The sequence below is a fragment of the Hippopotamus amphibius genome, chromosome 1 (assembly GCF_030028045.1).
Source record: "Hippopotamus amphibius kiboko isolate mHipAmp2 chromosome 1, mHipAmp2.hap2, whole genome shotgun sequence".
In the NCBI taxonomy this organism is placed as follows: domain Eukaryota; kingdom Metazoa; phylum Chordata; class Mammalia; order Artiodactyla; family Hippopotamidae; genus Hippopotamus; species Hippopotamus amphibius.
Window position 1 is genome coordinate 74955632 of NC_080186.1, and position 20840 is coordinate 74976471.

General features: G+C 35.7%; 1 pseudogene; it reads left to right on the forward strand.

Moving 5' to 3' along the window:
* Positions 1–3386: 3386 nt before the first annotated feature.
* Positions 3387–4511, forward strand: LOC130860008 (serine/arginine-rich splicing factor 6-like; annotated as a pseudogene).
* The last annotated feature ends 16329 nt before the right edge of the window (positions 4512–20840 follow it).

The window sequence follows — 20840 nt, forward strand, 5'->3', positions numbered from 1 at the left end:
CAACAGCTTCTTAATTTATAAGCAAGATCGATTTGATAAGCAAGCATCTGTACTATTCCCCAAGACCTCTATCCACTAGCTTGGGAATGTTTTGCTAATAAAATCAGAAGGCTTTTATTGTAGAATTAGTGAACTGGAGAAGAACATTTATTTGCATGTCATATATATAGTATTTTTTTATACCAAAAAATAATGAAATAAAGTACTTGGATTTTGTCTGAAAATAATTTCTAGGTGCTGTGAGGGAATTGGTGCTGAGAAAGAGCCTGCTCAAGGACTTGCTGATTGTTTTCATGTGTCATAAAACAGCTACAGACTACATGTCTTCTGTCTTAAATAGTAAAGAAATACAGACTTTTCTTCTTTTGGGTAATTTGTATTTAATACTGATGAAATGATCAATCTGAACAATTCAGAATTCCTTCCTCACTGCCTCTCTCCCTTCTTTCTCTTCCTTCCTTCCTTCTTTCCTTCCTTTCTTTTTTCTCCCTTTCTCCCTTCTTGCCAGTCTTTATTCATTCTATTTTTCTCTTCCTTCTATTTTTTTCTAACAGGTGAAAGACAGCAAAAGTGGAGCTTTTAATCCCTATTATTGCAATAGAAAAAAATAAACTTGGGTTTTGAATAATGGAGCAACTTTAGGAAAAATTTAGTCCTGACAGTAAGCTGGTGTATTAATTTGTCAAAAAATTTATAATTTTCAGTGTCATACTATGAAAACAATGGAGAAAATTCAATGTAGTTGAACACCTCCAAACTAAGAAGTAGTAGAGACATCAAATGCAGGCCCTAGTCTCACCTCACCCTAGTTGTAAAATTTTAGGCAACTGATTTGGTTTCCTCATCTACAACAGAGTGTTTATTAAAGGAAACTCAAATGAGATTGTTCATATTAAAGCAGGTTAAGAATGGCAAAGCTTCATATAAATGCAAGACATTGTTACTTGAGAAGAAGAGAATGTTTCTTTTCTACCCTTTAATGTTTGCAATTACAATGGCTGTAATATTTCCTGGATTGACTGTAATTCTATTTGGCTTTTTGAAGAAGAGGAGTAATTTGAAAATGGAAGTCTTTCAAACTGGCCTTTTGATAAAAAGTGGATATATTTGATATTGTGGGGACTCATACGAGAACATCATTTTACCTAAAGCAAGCAAGCAGAATGCTTTGCCTTACAGCAATAATCCTAGTTGGTATTCAGTTTGTCAGCTGTGTCGCAATTGGGAATATTTCAAACTGATTTTATGTTAAATTCAAGTGCAGAATGCAGAGTACATAAATATTTATCCAAGCTATCAAATAAACCAAATTCTTCGAGTGACAGTAAAGATGTATGTATATATTTTACAACATTAAACCTCTTCTGGTTTCATAATACCGTCTCATTTAGCTTGTTGGTTGGTCTGCCCATACAGGTGAGCATAAGCTTTTAGTCTTTGACCTGCCCTCTCTAGCCCCCTATGACCAAGACAAAAATAACATAGAGTGAAGATTCTGGGCCAGAAGTGGATGGGCTCAAGGACACTGACGTCTTTACTTGGCAAAATTTACTTGCTAATTGAAACAGATTGGAAGAAAAGAAAAGGTCAGAGAGAAGGTCTCAAAAAGGATTACGGAGATAGTGAAGGCTTTATTGAGTATGTCAAAATTCATTAATAATTTGAAAACTATTAGTCAGAAAGTCTTCCATGATTGTGTTTGTATTAACATGCTGAAATCTCATTTTACCCCCTAGCTACCTATGACCCATGGGGAAACTCTTGTTTTGAGTTTTAGTTTTGTTACTTATGTCCAGAACATTTGGTGAACACCATACATTCTCTGAATTTTAACTTCATCTATAAAATTATAATAACACTAAGTACAGGAATCCTGAAAAGATTTCTATTATCTTAAACATATACATTGAGGAGGTTTAAATGGATGGATAATTTGTACCCTATGTAGATTTGTTTTATTCATATTAACAAGCTTTTTCCCTATAAATTGTTAGAAACAACATGCTTCATTTACATGAACAACGGTGCAACTTTTTGAATTCTTTATAACTTCAACCGGGCGAGTAGTTTCTGCTCTATTTATCCATGAATTAAAAAGAGTAGCAAAGCAATGATGTTGCCAGCACCAAGAAGGGGCATAAATCAAGATTAGTCCATTCTTTGGTCATTTTAAAGAAAACATCTATTATTATGACTGCCCTTTCAGCCTTTGTGTGATAAAACTCACTTTGTCTTCTCCTCTCCCCCAGAGGAGATTTCAGTCACAGTATGAACCATGCATCCCTCCTGCGTTGCTCAATCAGGAATATTCCATTTGCTTCAGTCAAACTGATCATTTGAGGGTAGTGAGTGGGATCTAAGCTAGATAAAACAAACCTTCTTAAGACAATTAATATATGACTAATCAGAATACATTCTTATACACTATATTCACGTCTTCAGAAATTGCCGACTAACCTTCATATCCTAGAGAAAATAGGAAAAGATTGAGAGATGTCTGATAACATTGACATCAAAAATAAAAAAATCATGGTCACAGAAAAACACTTAGTAGTGTAACATTCCATTTGTAGCATTATGAAGCTTTATTTCTATATTAGATATGGTTCCTTACCATATCAGGGGCTTCTCTGGCGGTCCAATTAAGACTCTGCACTCCCAATGCAGGGGGCCCAGGTTCAATCCCTGTTCAGGTAACTAAGATCCCACATACTGCAAGGCATGGCCAAAAAAAAAAAAAAAAAAAAAAAAAAAAAATCTCTGAATCAGCAAAATTAAATTCATTAAGCAAAGAATGTCTAAGCTGCTTGCCTCAGGTTTCCCAGGTTAAGGAAGCAGTCCTTGGCTTCGCATAGGAAGAAGAGAGAGCGCATCTAAAAGGAGACAGGTCCTGATCCTGATCCTGAAGGAGTAGATCCTTTGTTTACCACTCAAGGAACCCAGGTGGAAGAGGAAGAGGAACAATAGTCCACACACATAAAAGTTAGCTAGTATTTTATCTGCTTCGCAATCTCCAGCCCAGAAAATAGCGTCCTCAGATTTAAGTAATGCCTTCATTCTTACAGAGCAATGTTTGCAAAACTTTGAACAAGACATCATCTTGTTCTAGCTCCAGATTCATTCTTGGATTACAATAAGTAAGAGAAAGGAAGGAAAGAGTCCTGATCATCTCTAACAGCAATTATTTCCCCCGAACAACCATCTCTCATATATATTCCCAGATAAAGTACTGGAAGATATTTCTATTTTCCTGTAGGTGATTTCCCTAGTCTTTGGTTTTAAATCTTACCCATATGCTGATAAAATCAAAATGTATGATTGTGTGGCTGGACTCGGCCGCCGCTGCGGTGTGAGGCGCGTGTCCTGGCTCTCGCCGTCCCCGCACCCGCACCGCGGCTTCTGCCTTGCGGCCAGTAGTTCGAGCCAGCCCTCGGGCCCCTCGCCCGCCACGGATATGCCGCGCGTCTACATAGGACGCCTGAGCTACAACGTCCGGGAGAAGGACATCCGGCGCTTTTTCAGTGGCTATGGCCGCCTTCTCGAAATAGACCTTAAAAATGGGTACAGCTTCGTGGAGCTTGAGGACTCCCGCGACGCCGACGACGCCATTTACTAGCTGAACGGCAAGGAGCTCTGCGGCGAGCGCGTGATCGTGGAGCTCGCCCGGGGCCCGCGCCTCGATCGCGACGGCTACAGCTACGCAAGCCGCAGTGGTGGACGTGGATACAGCAGTCGGAGAACCTCTGGCAGAGACAAATATGGACCACCCGTAGGCGCAGAATTCAGGCTTATTGGAGAAAATCTTTCTAGTCGTTGCAGTTGGCAAGATTTAAAGGATGTCATGAGACAAGCAGGTGAAGTAACCTATGCGGATGCTCACAAAGAACGCACAAACGAAGGCGTCATTGAGTTTCGCTCCTGCTCTGACATGAAGCGTGCTTTGGATAAGCTGGATGGTACCGAAATAAGTGGGCGAAATATTAGACTCATTGAAGATAAACCACGAACAAGCCATAGGCGGTCTTATTCTGGAAGTAGATCAAGGTCACGATCTAGAAGGTCACGAAGTAGGAGTCGTAGGAGCAGCCGCAGTAGATCTCGAAGTGTCTCAAAAAGTCGCTCCCGATTCAGGTCTCGGAGCAAAGGCCGATCACGTTCTCGTTCAAAAGGCAGGAAATCTAGATCAAAAAGCAAATCTTAACCCAAGTCTGATCGGGGCTCCCGTTCGCGCTCTCAGAGCAGATTGAAAGATGAGTATGAGAAATCTCGAAGCAGGTCTCGTTCTCGATCTCGTTCCCCCAAAGAAAATGGAAAAGGTGATATAAAGTCAAAATCTAGATCAAGGAGCCGGTCTCGTTCCAATTCACCCGTACCTGCTCCACCCGTAAAGGCCTGTTCTGTGTCCCCCTCCACCAAAAAGAGCTTCAAGATCCCGTTCTAGATCTCATTCAAAGTCAAGGTCACGATCCAGATCGAGTTCCAGAGATTAACCCAGAACTCTACATTCTTTGCACACTATTACAGAACACTTTCCTACTTGCTTAGGCAGTTACTCTTCCACGTTTGTACTTGGCCTCTTCTGCAAGAATTTCCCAAAAACAGGGACACAAGAAAATTGGATTTATAGCCAAATTTGATGAAAAAGATGAGGTTCTAAAGAAATGGCATGAAGTCAAAGATCCTCTCCCTTCTTTGTAGAATTAAGATAACTTTGATTTTATAGCTTTTGAGCTAAAATAACTTGTAAAGATTAAGCTCATTTAGATTTTTTTTTTTTTAAGTATTTCAGCAGGATCTGCTGCAGGGTTTTTGTTATTGTTATATTTGTTTGCTTAATTTTAAATTAACCGTTTCAGGCTTTGAATACTTAAGGCTTTAGAGAGAGAACTCAATTTTCAATTATGTTGGCTTTTTATAAAGCTTGAGTTATGTAAGATTTCAATTAAAGTTTGCTACCAAAAAAAAAAAATCAAAATGTATAATTCAGTCTGGAAGTGTCCCTTAAATCCCAGACTTGTGTATCCAACTTTCTATACTTCCACTTAGATGTTTAATACCATGTCTAAAAGAGAACGTCTGTTCTCTCAAATTTTCCTTTTCAAAGTAGCTATCTTTCTGTTCATGTTCACAATTTGCAAAAATCCTTTACTCACCCTTTTTAATCTATTCAAGCCAACATTCTTCACATAATCAACGGAGAGATTTTTCTCAACTATCTGATAAAATAGAAATTTATTTTGACATGCAATGCCCTTTATGATTTACTTCTATCTTTAAGTACTACGTTTCCACACAACCAATAATCTAGCCATAATAAAGAATATCCATTTCCCATACAGTGATATGCTCTTTCCATATGCTAAAACTTACGCCGGGAATTATCATCTTCCTGCCCAGTTCCTGATGGCTTCCCATTTATCCTTTAGAATTCAACTCAAGCAATGCTTCTTCTCTGAATTGACCCTGACATTCAGGAGATGCCTTCTTTTGTTGCCATAGCATCTTCCTTCTGCATATATCAGAGTTATTTTCACTTGGAATCTAAAAATCCAAAATAATATGAAACTTTGTCTCTTTTCTTATTATTAGAATATGAAGACTTTGAGGCTCACAGTTTTTCCTGCTTTTCTTCTTTTTGTCTTGCTTATCTTTAAATCAACAAGAACATAGCACAAATTCTGGCAAAAGATGGTACTCTACTAATATTTTGTTAAAGAATATTGCCACCAGATAAAAAGAATGGTTTTATTCATATAAGTCATTTAAGAATTATTTCACATTATTGTGTTAATTAATATATTAGGCTTTTGATAGTTATATTCCTCTATTGACATTATCTTCACCCTTAATTACATGACAAATTCACAACCTAAAGTACTTTCTTTACTCTGCCGTGGAGAGATAAAAATACTTTGTATGAAAACTATGTTGAAAGAGTGAATTATCAATTTCTAATATAGTTTCAAGGTATAATAAAAACCTTTATCTGTGAGTTGAGGTTTGAGGCATTTCCATAACAGAAGATTTGAAGTTTGAGTTCACAGTGGTTTTACAAGGACCATCCCAACAAGCAGAGAGATGTTTTAATCATCTACAGTTAAAGAAGAAAGCTCCAGAGCAGAAAGGAAATAAGAAGCTCTGGTTCCAGTTATATAGAGATCATGATCCCTGAGCAAAATTCAAGGTGAGAAATCCAAATCTGGAAGAAAAATATTTTAAAATATTAGGAGAAAAAGGAAAAAGCAATCTTGAAAAAGGAACATAAGGCTAGAAGTCAGCAGATTTTGACTCTGGACTTCGCTCATTGGGGGACCTTTTGCAAATTCTCCATTTGTCCTAATAGTGTAGGTACAGCCAGATATGTCTGCCTTCACTTTCTGCCTCAAAGTCAGTAAAGATTAAGATGGGAAATAAATAAGGAAACAATTTTGAGAAAGGAAAACCCTCCTTTAACCGAAGCAATTATTATTATTATTATTTCCAATAATAGTAATAAAAAACAGATTTTCTTAAGAAAACAATATTAATAAAACAAGAAGGACTTCCCTGGCAGTCCAGTGGTTAGGACTCCACACTTCCACTACAGCGGGAGTGGGTTCAGTTCCTGGTTGGGGAACTAAGGTCCTGCATGCCAAGTGGCACGGCCAAAAAATAAGATGACTGGTGATGGTGCTCAGTTTCAGGGAGAGTCTGCCACAGGATACAAACTGAAGTGTAAAGTTGCTCCCCAGATACCTGAAACTATCTTGTTTCAAACTATCTTGTTCCCCTTCTTCATTCATTTACATTCTGTCATTCCTTCACATTCAGATCAAGTTAGAGAATTTTAGAGTTATTGGGTATTTCAAAAATCATTAATCTAATTGCTCCTCTGTTTCATAGCAAAGGAAGCATATAAAGCCTAAAATGATTACATAATTTGCTCTAAATCACCCTGCCCGGGGGTAGTAACACCACAAGTTCGTATATTTGCTAATCACCAATTTGATACCATTTCTGCCCCGTGATTCCCTCTGTCTGCCTCCAGTGTGGGGCCTAACTACTTGAGTTTACACAGCAGGACTGCAAGTAAGAATTAAATCCCATCTCTGTCACTGACTGTTTGATTTAGGCAAATCTCTTATCATCTCTGATCATCTATTTTTCATCTGTAAAGCAAGAATATAATAAATGGGAAAAGTAATTAAAGAAACGTTCAAAGAACACCAGATTTTGTGCTTGGTTCTGAAGATACAGATTTAACTGAAACAGACCATACTCTTAAAGATCTCCCAACTTTTCAGTGCAATATTTTATAAACTGTACTCTGCGGCATTCTGGTCCTTTAGGAAGTTAATACTGTTTGGTTGGAAAAGTATGGGAAACGATTAATTATATGTCAGCTTTTGGAGATTTGTAATGCACATTAGCATATTGAAGGCTTTCAAAAATTGTACTTCAAATCAGTTTAGTATTAACAAATAAAGATCTGAGATAATGTTTATGAAAATGCCTTAAGTGTAAAATAGAAGACATGTGACATTCATCCAGCTTTTCTGCATTCTTATAAGAGTTTATCCTACTTGTCTTTTTTTTTTTTTTTTTTTACTTTATTAATCATTTTTCTTTCTTTAGTTCATGTCTCCTAAGTAGTTAGTCATTTACAGGCTCTTGATGTAAATTCAGATTCAGCTAACTCAGTTTGCCAGACACTGAGCTAAGCATATTCTCTATACTTCCTGGCCCAGCACATAATAATCAGTGTAAAAATATTGGCTGCTGCTGTGAGGATGAAGCTGAACTACAAGTTCCTCTGGTTACCCATGAGCTGGAGGCCAGTATCCATGAATGGAGAAGTTGTCTTCAACCCATCTTAGAGTTAAATTGCAGCTCACTCTTCTCATTAGCTCCTTTGAAAGTTGGTCTTTGATTAAATATGTAAGATTTTGTTTTGAAAGCCACAGTAAACAAGGATAATAAGAAACTGCTTTGGCACATTTAATAACAACTACTGACATTAATGAAGCACCTCTGTGTGCCAAGCCCTGTGTTATACATGAGATTATATACATAGGCATTTATTTCTCCCCATAACTCTATCAAGCATGCTGTTGCTGTTGTTGTTGTCATTGTTGTTGGTTTGGCCCACTTTTTTTTAGGCAACTGTTGAGATGATCCTATTTTGGAGAGTTTATCCTGTTAATGTGGTGAATTAGATTTGTTGATATTTCAATGTTAAACCAAAGTTGCATAACTGTGATAAAGCCAAGTTGTTGTTTATATAATTTTATTTGTTTTTGGATTTGAGTGTTCATTAAGGATACTGGTCTGTATTTTTCTTTCCTTAAAATGTTTTTGCTAGGTTTTGGTATCAGAGATATGCTGGACTTATAAATAAATTGGGAAGTATTTCTTCATCTTCTATCTTCTAACATATATTGTGAATTAGGATATTAGAAACATGGATGGACCTAGAGACCGTCATACAGAATGAAGTGAGTCAGAAAGAGAAAAACAAATATTGTATATTAACACACATACGTGGAATATAGAAAACTGGTACAAACCATCCGATTTGCAAGGCAGAAAAAGAGACACAGATGTAGAGAACAAGCATATGGACACCCAGTGGGGAAAGCGGCGGCGGCGGGGGGTGGGGGGGTGGGGTGGGAGGGTTTGGATGGGATGAATTGGGAGATTGGGATTGCTGTATATACATTACTAATAAGAAAAAAAAATAGCAAATTGTACACTTTAAATATATGCAGTTTATTGTATGTCAATTGTATCTCAATAAAATTTCTTAAAGGAAAAAATATATTGTGAAGATTGTTATTTTTCCTCCCTTAAACGTTTGACAGAATTCACAAAAACATCTTCTGGGCATGAAGTGTTATTCTGAGATGTTTTTGATAATGAAATCTTTTAACATATAATTGCTATTCATACTTCTATTTCAACACCTGGTACCAGTTTTTTTGAGTTATGTGGTTCAAAGAATTTGTTCATTTTATCTGCGTCATCAAATTCATTGGCTTTATAGCATTCATAATATTTGCTTATTATCCTTTTAGTATCTGTAGGATCTGTAGATATATCCCAGTTTTATTCTTGGTACTGTTAATTTGTATTTTCTTTTCTTTTGCTTTTTATCAGTAGAGCTAGGGTTTTACTAATTGTATTAAATTTTATCAAAGAACAAACTTTTGCCATTGTTATTTTCCTCTGTTATGTCTGTTTTGTATATCACTTATTTTTGTTCTTCATATTTTTCATATTTTTATATTTATCATATTTCCATTTATCTTGATTTAAAATGTCCTTGCTTTTTCTAGCCTCTTATGGTGGGCAATTATAATACTGAATTTAAACTTTTCTTCTTTGCTCATATAAGCAGTTAGAGTCGTAAAGGTTTCCCTCTAAGCACTGCTTTAGCTATTTACCACGAATTTTGAGATATCATATTTTCATTATCATTCAATTTGATACATATTCTAATTTCCCTTGTCATTTCTTTATACACCCTTGGTTCATGTAAAAGGGTGTTGTTTACTTTACAAGTAGTTGAAGATTTTCCAGTTAGCCCAGATATCTTTATTTATTAATTACTAATTTAATTTCATTATCTTAGGGTCAAACTCCTCTGTAAGAATCAATATTTTCAAATTCATGAGAAATATTTTATGGTCCAATAGGTGATCTGTCTTGGTGATGTTCCATGTACATTAAAAAGAATGTGTATTCGGTAGTTGTCAGTTGTTAGTGAAGTATTCCATATCAATCAGATTTAGATCTTCAGCCATCATCATGGATTTTTTTTCTCTATTTCTGTCATGTTTTGCTTCGTGTATTTTGAGGTCTCTTATACATATATATGTTTATATATACACATAGAGAGTGAGAGACAAGAAGTATGTATGTGCATGAATATATGTATACATATGTTTATATGTATATATGTGTGTGTGTATATATATATCTGATAATAATTCTTGTTTCAAGGTAGACTTCATCTAATATTAATATAGCCTGACTTTTTTTGCATGGTATATATTTTCTGTTTATTTACCTAGCTATGACGTTATGTTTTAAATGTATCTCTTGTAGACAGTATGTAGTTGGGTAGTGCATTTTTATCCAGTTTGGCAATTTGTGGCTTTGATTAAAATGATTAATTGAGTATATTTAAGGTATCTTTTATATTGTTTGCTTTAATTATAAAATCTTGCTAGGTGTATGTTTTTGTTCCATTTTTTTTCCTATTTGTTCCTTCTATTTTTGCCTTCTATTCAACTAAATGAATATTTTTGAGTATCCTATTTTAATTCTTCTAATGAGTTTTTTATTTTTATTACTATTCTATGTATTCCAATATGTATCTTTGACTTCTCAACCCTTCCTAGAATTAATATTGTATACTTCACACTAAATATATTTTAAAAATGCACCTTAAAACACTAAAACTCCATTTTCCCTCTCATTGGATGGTTTATTGTTGTCATATATTTTATATGTATAAATATTATAAACCTCATAAGAAAATTTTTTTTCACAGTCAATTATCTCAAGGAAATGAAAAAGACAAAATACGGCAGTCTATTCTCTTTACCCAGAAATGTACACTTTCCAGTGATCGTCAATCCTGTTTGTTATAGGTTCATGTCTCTTCAAAAGTCATATGTTTAAGTCCTAATCCTCAGTACTTTGGAATATGATCTTATATGGTAATAGGGTTGTTGCAGATGTAATTAGTTAAGATGAGGTATTAGGGTGGGCCCTATTCCAATATGATTTGCATCTTATAAAAAGGGAAAATTTGGACACAGAGACATACACACACAGCAAGAACACCATGTGAAGATGAAGGCAGAGATTGAGGTGATCCTTCTATAAGATAAGGAACACGGCGGATTACCAGCAAACCACCAGAAGCTAAGAGGGAGGCATAAAACAGATTTTCTTCACAGTCTTCAGAAGGAACCAAAGGCTGATATCTTGATCTTGGATTTCTAGCCTCCAGAACTGTGAGACAACAAATTTCTGTTTCTCAAGGTACCCAGTGTGTGGTACTTTGTTGCAGCAGCCTTAGCAAATTAATACATTGCTTGTAGATCCAAGTTTCCATCTATTATAATTTCCCTTTAGCTTGAAAAAAAGTTTTTTAGAATTTCTACATTGTTGATTTGCTGAGTCCAACACTGCAAGCTGGGTCTCTCAGCTTTTGTTTATTTGAAAACATCTTTATTTCACTCTTATTTTTGCAATATTTTCACTAGATATAGAATTCTCATGGATAACTTAGTGAATGAAATGTAGTAGAAAGTCTAGACTATGATGTCCTTTAATTGACACGGAATTTTGTTCTGGAAGATAATTAAATTGCTGGCAGGTACTTTCAATCCCACCAAGTTTAAGTGTATTCCACTTATTTCAGTTTTGTACTTTAGTCCTATGGCATGGCCCTTACTCCTTCCTACTTACTGAATGTCTGAGAAGCCCAGTGTAGCCAGGTCCATTCTCACTGGCTAAGTCTAGAACCCCGATGTCTCCTAGCACTGGACAACTTTATGGTATCTCATCAACTCTCAGACCTACAGCATTGCTCTCTGCTAGGCATTGGGAATTTTGCCCTGTTATATGCAGTATAGTCCTTGTCAATAGGTTGCTTGGCTCTCACTTCTTACTTCCAGGGCTTCTCTCCTCCACCTTTTGTCTGGTTCTCTGCCATGCATATTGCAAGTGTTTCAGCAGTGTCGAGGTCCTGTATCTATCTCCCCACTGTGCTCTACTTTGGATCCTCCTCCAGTGCCTACAGTCAGGAGAATGTCTCAGGCAGAGAGCTGGGGTGAACAGATGCTCACCTGCCTCATGTGTTACCTTCTTTCAAGAATATAGTCCTGCACTGCCTGTTTTTCACTGCCCATCAATTGTGTCACATATTTTGTCCAGTGTGATAGTTGTTTACAGCAGGATGGCAACTTCAGTCTACTTACGCTGTAGCGTCTTGTCATGACCAGAAGCAGAATTTCTGTGATCATTCATTTACCTAAACCATGGCATTTTAAATTGATTCTCAGAGAGTCAAGGGTAATAGTGCACCCAAAGTATGTTACTCTAGCTTCTGAAAGAGTGACTAACCAGAAAATCCAAATAATTACAAATTTGATTATTTTCTGTTATTGACAGTAGAAGAAAACTCTTGGTTTAATTGCTGGACACATGACAATGAAGTCATATTTCATAAAATAGATGCCTCAAACATAAAGTTACACATAAAGCTATAAATTCTGTTTGATAATTACACCAAAGAAGCCAGCCAGTTTTCATAATTTGGCATATTTATACAGCATTTTGATTATGTCTTATCTGACAATGTTTCCATTAAAATATCTATAATTCGATGCATGAATTCCTCATTAAGCCCATATTCCTTCCTTGTTTTATCTTTATTTTTCAAAATCTCTCTATTTCAATCTGATATTATCCCTTTTTATACCCAGATGCCCCTACCCTCCTGTCACATTTTCTGGCTCTTAAATCCAACTAATGTTTTTCTTTCTATGGTTCAGAATTGCACGTAGAATTTGCTTCTTAGGCATGATTTTTTCACTCTCTGCCTACAAATCATACACCACCAACAAACGCCAGACTTACCTGTCTGGCTCAAAACCCTCTGGACTTGCTCTGTATATTTTCTGTAGGTATACCCAGTTCCTTAAAAGTAGCTAAAGGCAAGTTTTTCCCACTGTCATTAATGCCCCAAACTTGACTCACTCCTTTTTTCCTGTAGTTGTTTCTGATCTCTTTTTGGGAATATTCTGATATAAATGAGCTTATCTATTAAAATTTAAGAAAGTCATCTCAGAAAACTGGCCAGCTGCAGTTTTAAATTAACCTTCTGACAACTTATTTTACAGGTGAATATTTAAAATAAGGAAGTCCAAACTGGAGGAAATAAGCAGTCTGCTGAAACGGGCTTTACAAATAATGATAATAATAAAAACAACTTATGTTCCCTATCCCTAGGTAGCATCCATGCCAGCATTCAAATTACTGCTGTTAACTTAGGGAACCACATTAATTTTCAGAAATGTTTCATTTATAAAGAGGCAGGAAAAATCCTACTTCTTGATAACTACCTCATATTTCCATTTCAGGTGAACAGAAATTGAATGGAAATATAGTTCATAAAAAAATGTAAGCTGAAAATAAGTTCTTGACATTCAGTAGAAATGGCAGCTTAAATGGGAAAGAAAATTTTGTTCATACCCAGCATCAAATGTATCTGCAATATTATTGAAGAAGTAATGAGAATTTATCTCCTGAGGTCATTTAATACCCGTTACTAAAGGAGTTCTCAATTGCTTGTTCTGTGGATACATACACACCCAAGCCTTTGGCGCACACACCAAAAGATATATTGCAATTATGATGACTGTATTTTCTAAGCCTAAAATCATGTCATATCATTTGACAATGATATTTAATATTGAAATCAAGATAACATTATACAATTTAGAATGTTATGATCATCATAATATATATATGTAGTAGAACTGAGAGAAAATTAACATTAAATGAATATTTATTATTATGCATTAGACATACTGTATATTGCTCTACTGATTTCTAACATCATTATTGCTAGGCAGGGATTATTATTTTTAATATAAAAAATTAAGATACAGCTAATAAGTGAAAAGATAGAATATGAATTTAAGTCAGTCTGACATAAAATATGTTAAAATATTTTATAACATCTTTCAAGGAAAGAAGATTAATTAAGAAGCCACTGAGCAGTTAGATTAAGACTGTAAATTAAGATATAGTCAGTGGTAATATACAAAAATATTTAAGAATATTTATGAAGTAAAATTTATAGAAGTTGGTAAATATTTTTATGTTAGTAGATGAGGGAAAGGAAGAATTTAGAGAATACTCTAAATCAACAGTTCTCAAGTCTCAAGATGCATATAAAAATATTACTAGTAACTTCCCTTTCTTTATCCTGAAATAAAATTTCTAGATACCTAAAAATTATCTGCATCCATTTGTTAAGCAAAATCAGTATAATCTGTTAAATGTGACCTATAATAAGAGAAATTAAAGGAAAATAATTTTAGCAAAATGTACTTCAGTATATAAACCACAGCACGATTACCTTGGGGAAGCATAAGGAAGTTGTTATGCCTTAAATGGATGAATGAATGAATGAAGGAGTAAATAAAGTGATTCTACAGACTTTTGCACCCATATGAATAATAACTATGAATACAACAGCTACAAATGCAGACTTATGGAGTAGTTATTATTGGTGACTCAAATATCATGAGCTGTGTTGCCAACAATGATATAATTTTCTGTAATGATGAAAAACTCTTGGCAATATTTAGGAAAAAGGACAATTTACATGGTGTATTAATTTCTAAAAATTCATTATATATTAAAACTGCCAAAAATTCTGTGTGTTTAATGTCAAAGGGAGTTGGAGTCAAGGCTGAAGGAATTTCAAAATAAAAGGTTTTTTTTACCTTTCTGAATGTCTGGTGGGACATTTAAAATTCATCAAACTTGTGAAACAATTTTGGGGGGATGTGAGCAATCTTATCTATAGGATGTTTAGCATCTCTAGCCCCTACACAAGAAGTGGTACTGGTAACCCTCAATTCTTACTGCAACCGCAACCCAAAAGGCCACACAAATGTCCAAAATGCCCCATTAGGAGAATATCTTTACTTTTGGGAATTGCTGCACTAAGATCTTGAGGCTTGGTATGGGGTTTATGTAGATTCCATTCATAACGATTGGGAACATGTAAGAAAGAGCAAGTTTTGGAGGGACGGATAATAAGATCAGTTTTAGGTACACTGAGATCGAATTAATGTAAGATATCCATGTAGGGTTATGTATGACAAGTTGGAAATAAAGAACAATAATTCAAAGGAGAGACTAGACAGTAGTTTGGAACTATAAGAACAGGTAAATGGTCAAAGAAGAGGATATAGAAATTAGAAGGAAAGAAATATAAAGACAGATCCATTTAAAATTACTTTTAGGAAAAAGAAAATCAAATGGCAACCAGCAAATTAAACCCAAAAGTAAAATACAGAGGGATAACAGAAGTCAGATATATATTTTTTAACGAAGAAAAGAGAGAGAGATTTAGAAAGAAAGAATGGCTGGCTCACTCAGATATTTGAAAGAAGTGAAGGAGAGTGAGCTGAAGAACCAAGACGGCTGGGCAGAATTTGGTAGCGTGACACAGTTAAACACCACATGTGGAAGGGATTGAGAGGAGTAGAAACTGAAGATGCGGGAACAGGAAATATGCATTGCTTCCTTTACCATTTCTACTTGGCATCAGACTCTGGAAACATTCAAGCTTTGAGCTTAGTCCAGCGCAGACAATTGCTGAGAACATCTAGATAATCTAGAGAAAAACAAAAACCCAAAAAAAAAACCCCAATCTATTAGCATTATAGGGGCCACATTTTAACTGGCATGTGGATCTGGAAAGAATCCTGTTTCCTTCACAGCAGTCAGTGGATCATAGATGACCTCCGGACATAAGACTAGCCATTCATTGGTTTCCACATCCTGTAGAGACAGAAACTCTGCCATGACAGCCTGTCTGATGGGGTCTGCACACTCAGCCAGGCTCCCACGTGTGCTCTGCTTCTGAAACCAGACTAATTCCAAAATCTCAGGTCCTGATGGAGAACCTCAGTCTTACTGAATAGACCTGGTCTGCAGTCCTCTGTGTCTGTGTGCAAATATCCCCACTAACTAAAGGCATCTTTGAAACTTTGAAAAGGCCATACCAGGTGAACACCAGAATCTCTTCCATTCCACTTCTTCATGCTTTCATGAACACCGTATTTAAAGTGTTGGCTTTACAGCCAAGGATTCCAGCTTCTTGCTCTTCCCCATTAGCTCTCATGTTCCTATATCTATAAGAGCCAAGCCTAGATGAATATACTCAGTTGAGGAAAAGGAGATAAGAGTGCAGAATGCCCATTCAAGAAACTTAGAGGTAAAAACGGCACAATGGACACTTTCTTTGAGCGGTATTATTGACGAGATAATTGAAAAGCCATTCTGGGACAAAAACTCAGTAAATAAATGATAACTTACTTAGAGGGAGAGAGAGAGAAAGAGAATAATAAGGCAAAAATTCAGAGTAAGATCCCTCTCCTGGGGTGTTGGGGAGAGGAACGTAATTGTATAGTGTCTCCACATGCAGTGATCATGCATATTTTATTTCTTAAAATGGGTTACGGTAGGTATTTGTTTTATTATTATTTATAATGCATATATTATTGGGGTGTATGTAATATTTCACATGAATAGAAGGTATATTTTTAATGGGGTGATATAATCATTTGTTATTTGTACGTCATGTTCCAGATATTGTGATACTTTCTATTAATTTTCACAGAAATTCTGTAAGATAGTGATTATTATCATTATTACCCACATGCTATAAGGATGCTATAAGAGGATCAGGTAATAGTGATTATGAACAAATGCCCTGGAGGACTTAAGTTCAAGTCTATGGCCTGCCACCCACTAGCTACGTGTCCTGAAGAAATTTACACACTGTTTTTATGCCTCCACTTCATCATCTGTAAAATGGGGATAGCAGAGCTGTCTACCTCCAAGACTGATTATGCAATAATCAATGTAAAACTATGTTATTATTCTAATTCCTTTTAGTATTCCGAACCGATGATATCAAGCTTCATAGTTCCAAACTCTATGGTGTCCTATTGTTTAACTTAAGGGCAGGACAGGCAGACTATTTAAGAAAGTGAGGATAATTAATAAATCAAGATCTCAGGTAGTGAGGTAGAACGGAACAATCTCACTTCTTTTAGGATTTCGCCTAACAGGCAGAACGGGATAGAACATCTAGTTTCCTTTTCAGAGGTAATTTTTAAGTTTTCTCTGCCCTTTGCAAAGCCAGAGATTTCACATGAGCTAGATCTCAAGGGCTCTGCTTGGCACCAGAAATAAATACATTTGATCAGGTTTAATAGGAAGAAGGGTAATGCTTTTGCTGAGGTAAAATCAGACCATATTTTTCCTTTTTTTCAAATGTCATACTTGATACCCCATCCCACCAGGAGCTTTATGAGCAATTTTCCATATTTTAAACACAGTATACACAAAACCAGTCTATGTGTCAAGTAGGAGCCATAGATGGCTATTATTCCTAGCTGAACATATTTTTATCTAAAAAACGTCAGGAAGCATTTTGTAAAAATAGGACAGAATTTCATGGAGTCACTTAAATATACGCTAGGGAATGCCAAGTGTCCATCAACAATCAGCAAATAAAGAGGTTATCCACATCCCAATGGCTGTTTCAGAGGCAGTGTAACATGGTGGTTAATGCTGTGGGCTCAGGAGCCAGAGTGCTGAGCTCTGTATCCTGATTCTGTCTCTCACTAGCTGCGTGACCATGGATAAATTATTTAATCTCTTTGTGCCTCAGTTTTCTCAGTTTTGAAATGAGCTCATTAAGAGTACTGACCTCATGTGAGTTGCAAGGTTTAAGTGAGTTAGCACTTACTATATGGCATACTGTTCTAAGAAAAATTCCAGGCACTTAGCAAGCACTCAATCAGTTCTAAACGTTACCACAATTATAATTATTTCTTTATACCACTGACATTGTTTTATATCAGAGGAGTTTCTTATAACTCATAAGAGGCTATAAAATTTTGTGAGATAAGAAAAATTGCTTATTTGATTTATAATGATTTTATTAAAAAAATAAGTGGAAGACATTTTTATCATCAGGTTGGGAGAAGACAGTGGAGGCTAAAATACAATCTTTTAGGTTGAGTATGGTCAAAACATCAACACACCCTTTGAAACAACAGTTCACTTACGGTTATTTCTGCCAAGGAAGAAAATTTCCAGATATTCGAAGAAAAACAGATAGAAGGATGTTCAGGAGAGTATATTTAATAATGCTAAAAACTTGACAGCAAACTGAAAGTCCAACAATCAAATATTAATTTACTAAATCATGGTATAATAATATATGCATTAAAAATATGTTATTAGGACTTCCTAGGTGGCACAGTGGTTTAGAATCCGCCTGCCAATGCAGGGGACACGGGTTTGATCCCTGATCCAGGAAGATTCCACATGCCGCAAAGCAACTAAGCCACAACTATTGAGCCTGCACTCTAGAGCCCATGAGCCACAACTATTGAGCCCATGTGCCACAACTACTGAAGCCCGAGTGTCTAGAGCCGTTGCTCCACAACAAGGGAAACCACGGCAGTGAGGAGCCCGTGCACCACAACAAAGAGTAGCTCCTGCTCGCCGCAACTAGAGAAAACCCGTGTGTAGCAACAAAGACTCAATGCAGCCAATAAATAAATAAATAAATAAATACATAAATTTATTTATTTATTTTTAAAATGTTATTAAAAATATTGCTGTGTAAAATGGTAAGTAAAAAATTAAATGGCTACAAAACAGCATTTACATTATCATGAGGTATAAAGGCAAACATATGTATTAAGATTTACATACAAATTGTATATACTGCAAAATACTTATAATGGGGCATTTAGTTAGTGGAATTATTGATTGTCCTTTTCTGTATTTTCCACATTTTTGGAATTGAACACATTAATTTTATATTTATGTAAAGTTATTGAAATCAATTTTGACTACAAATATTGGATATGTAAATTGTACATTTACAAGTATGTAAAATTCAAGTTATAAAAATAATGATATTAATTTCAAGAAAATAATATCCAAAAATATAAAATATAAACACGTTTTCCCTGTGACAGATTCAGCAAACACAATCCAGATGCTTTAACAGCTCCAAAGAGGACAGAAATTTTTAAACGAACCACTAGTTAGAAAAGCATCACAGGCCTAAACTGTAGGCGGCTGATCATTGGCAGACATTAGGCACTTTATGAACCCGACTGTGATTTGATTATTTATAATAAAGGATAACATAGCTACAAACAAAGAAGGATGTGGATTATTGGTGTGCTGATAACACTGATATTCATTTCATTACCAGAAACTTCACCTATTAAAAATATGAATATTGTAGAATTCCTTTACACTTTCTAATTCATATATTGTTTTCAAAACTATTTACCAAATACTTTCCAAATTATTAAGGCCTTGGACTAGGCAATTTAAATAGAGAAATGAATTGTATGGTTCCTGCTCTAAAGGCTTTATACCAGTTATAACACAATGTTTTGCAATACATTGTATTGCTATGTATTTTAAATAATGTGATACATATGTAGTTGTGTTACCAGGCCTTTTCCAGATTTTTGGACAGCAATTCCACAGAAATGAACATCGTTTCCACAAGACTTTTAGGCAAGCAAAGTTTTTTAGTAAAAGAGATAGATAGCTTCTGAACAAGGGAGAATGCAGGAAAAGAGTGCCAGCTCCCGGGGTAGAAGAGGCGAGTTGCCCTCATAGCAAAAGGGAGGGTTTGTCCCATGATCACTCTGAACAGCAGGTGGTTTCACGGTGGCGCTCAGGGATAGTGAGGGCTTCTGAGAGTAGGAAGGAATGCAAGAGAGTTTTCTGCAAGAAAGCACAGGAACAGAGAAGCTTAAAATTTACAGTTGAGCTCCTTGTCTTGTGGCAACTAGGTATACTCCTTAGTGTAACAGAGATACTTAATCTTTTATCCCTGAGAGCCTGATTTTTGTCCCTGGGACTCAGGCCCCCAGGGTCTCTGTTTTTTAGCTTGCAAGGCCTGTTTTGCCCGAGGCCATTCCCCAGTCCTTTTCCAAAATGACTGTTTTCTTGTATCAGTTGTGTAAAGTTACAATACAATATGTTTTGTTCTGGATTAGCACTTGATACGAAATGAATTTTGTTGCATTGTATTAACTCATTCTAGAGACTTGATCATTAGTATTAAGAAATTTGACTCACCAATTCACTTCATATCCCATATCCCAATAGACACCATATTCCAAACTGTGATACAGTACTTTTTAAAACCTTAAAGTCAAATGCTCTGTCCTTTATCAATCTAACTTCACCAAAATTAGCTTTAACCTAATTTAGTAGTTATTAGTCACTTGTGGATATGGAAAAGCACCTCTAGACTGATGAAGATAGTGACACCTGAAATTCATGAATTGCAGTGAAGGAATACTTGTCCAATCTGCTGGTTTTAAATTTCTTCCAGCTCTTCAATTAGCACGTGGTTGTCTAAGAGCTTGACATAATAAGGATTAAATGTTAAGTATAAAAGGATGAGAGTATATTTGGATTTTCATGCCATTGCCATTCCATGGAGAAGAGTGCACAGTCAGTCACTCATCATTTTGAGTTGCAAAGAGATTTTGTGATTCAAATCAGAAAAAAAGAAAATTTTCACTGAATCGTCACAATTGTAGAAGTAATTTTGACTTTGATGGCACTCAAAATTAGTGAGGAAAAAAAACACCTCAAAAGCTTGCAGTAACATCAAAATGTTAACATTTTGCGTCAGCTGGCATAGCTGTCTACCTATTTCAGGACTGTTTTAGTTTTACCTTTCAAAAGGATTAATAAACCTTTATCTTCTCAGCACACTCTATGCATTTCTCCGGGTCTCTGCCAATCTTTCGGATGGACCTGAGCTTATTAGTGTCACTAAAATTTGTAGCCAGAACAACTCAGAAGCAGTTCTGCTACCTTGAATACAGTTATGACAAACTCAAAGTGCTGTGGAAATAGAAAAAAGAATAGAATCAAGAATTCTTGGTCATTAATGGACAGAAATACTCTCAGTGGAAAGTAACACACAGTAATCTTGACAACCGAATCTGTTTGACCGTGTCCTGCTTCTCACATCATGA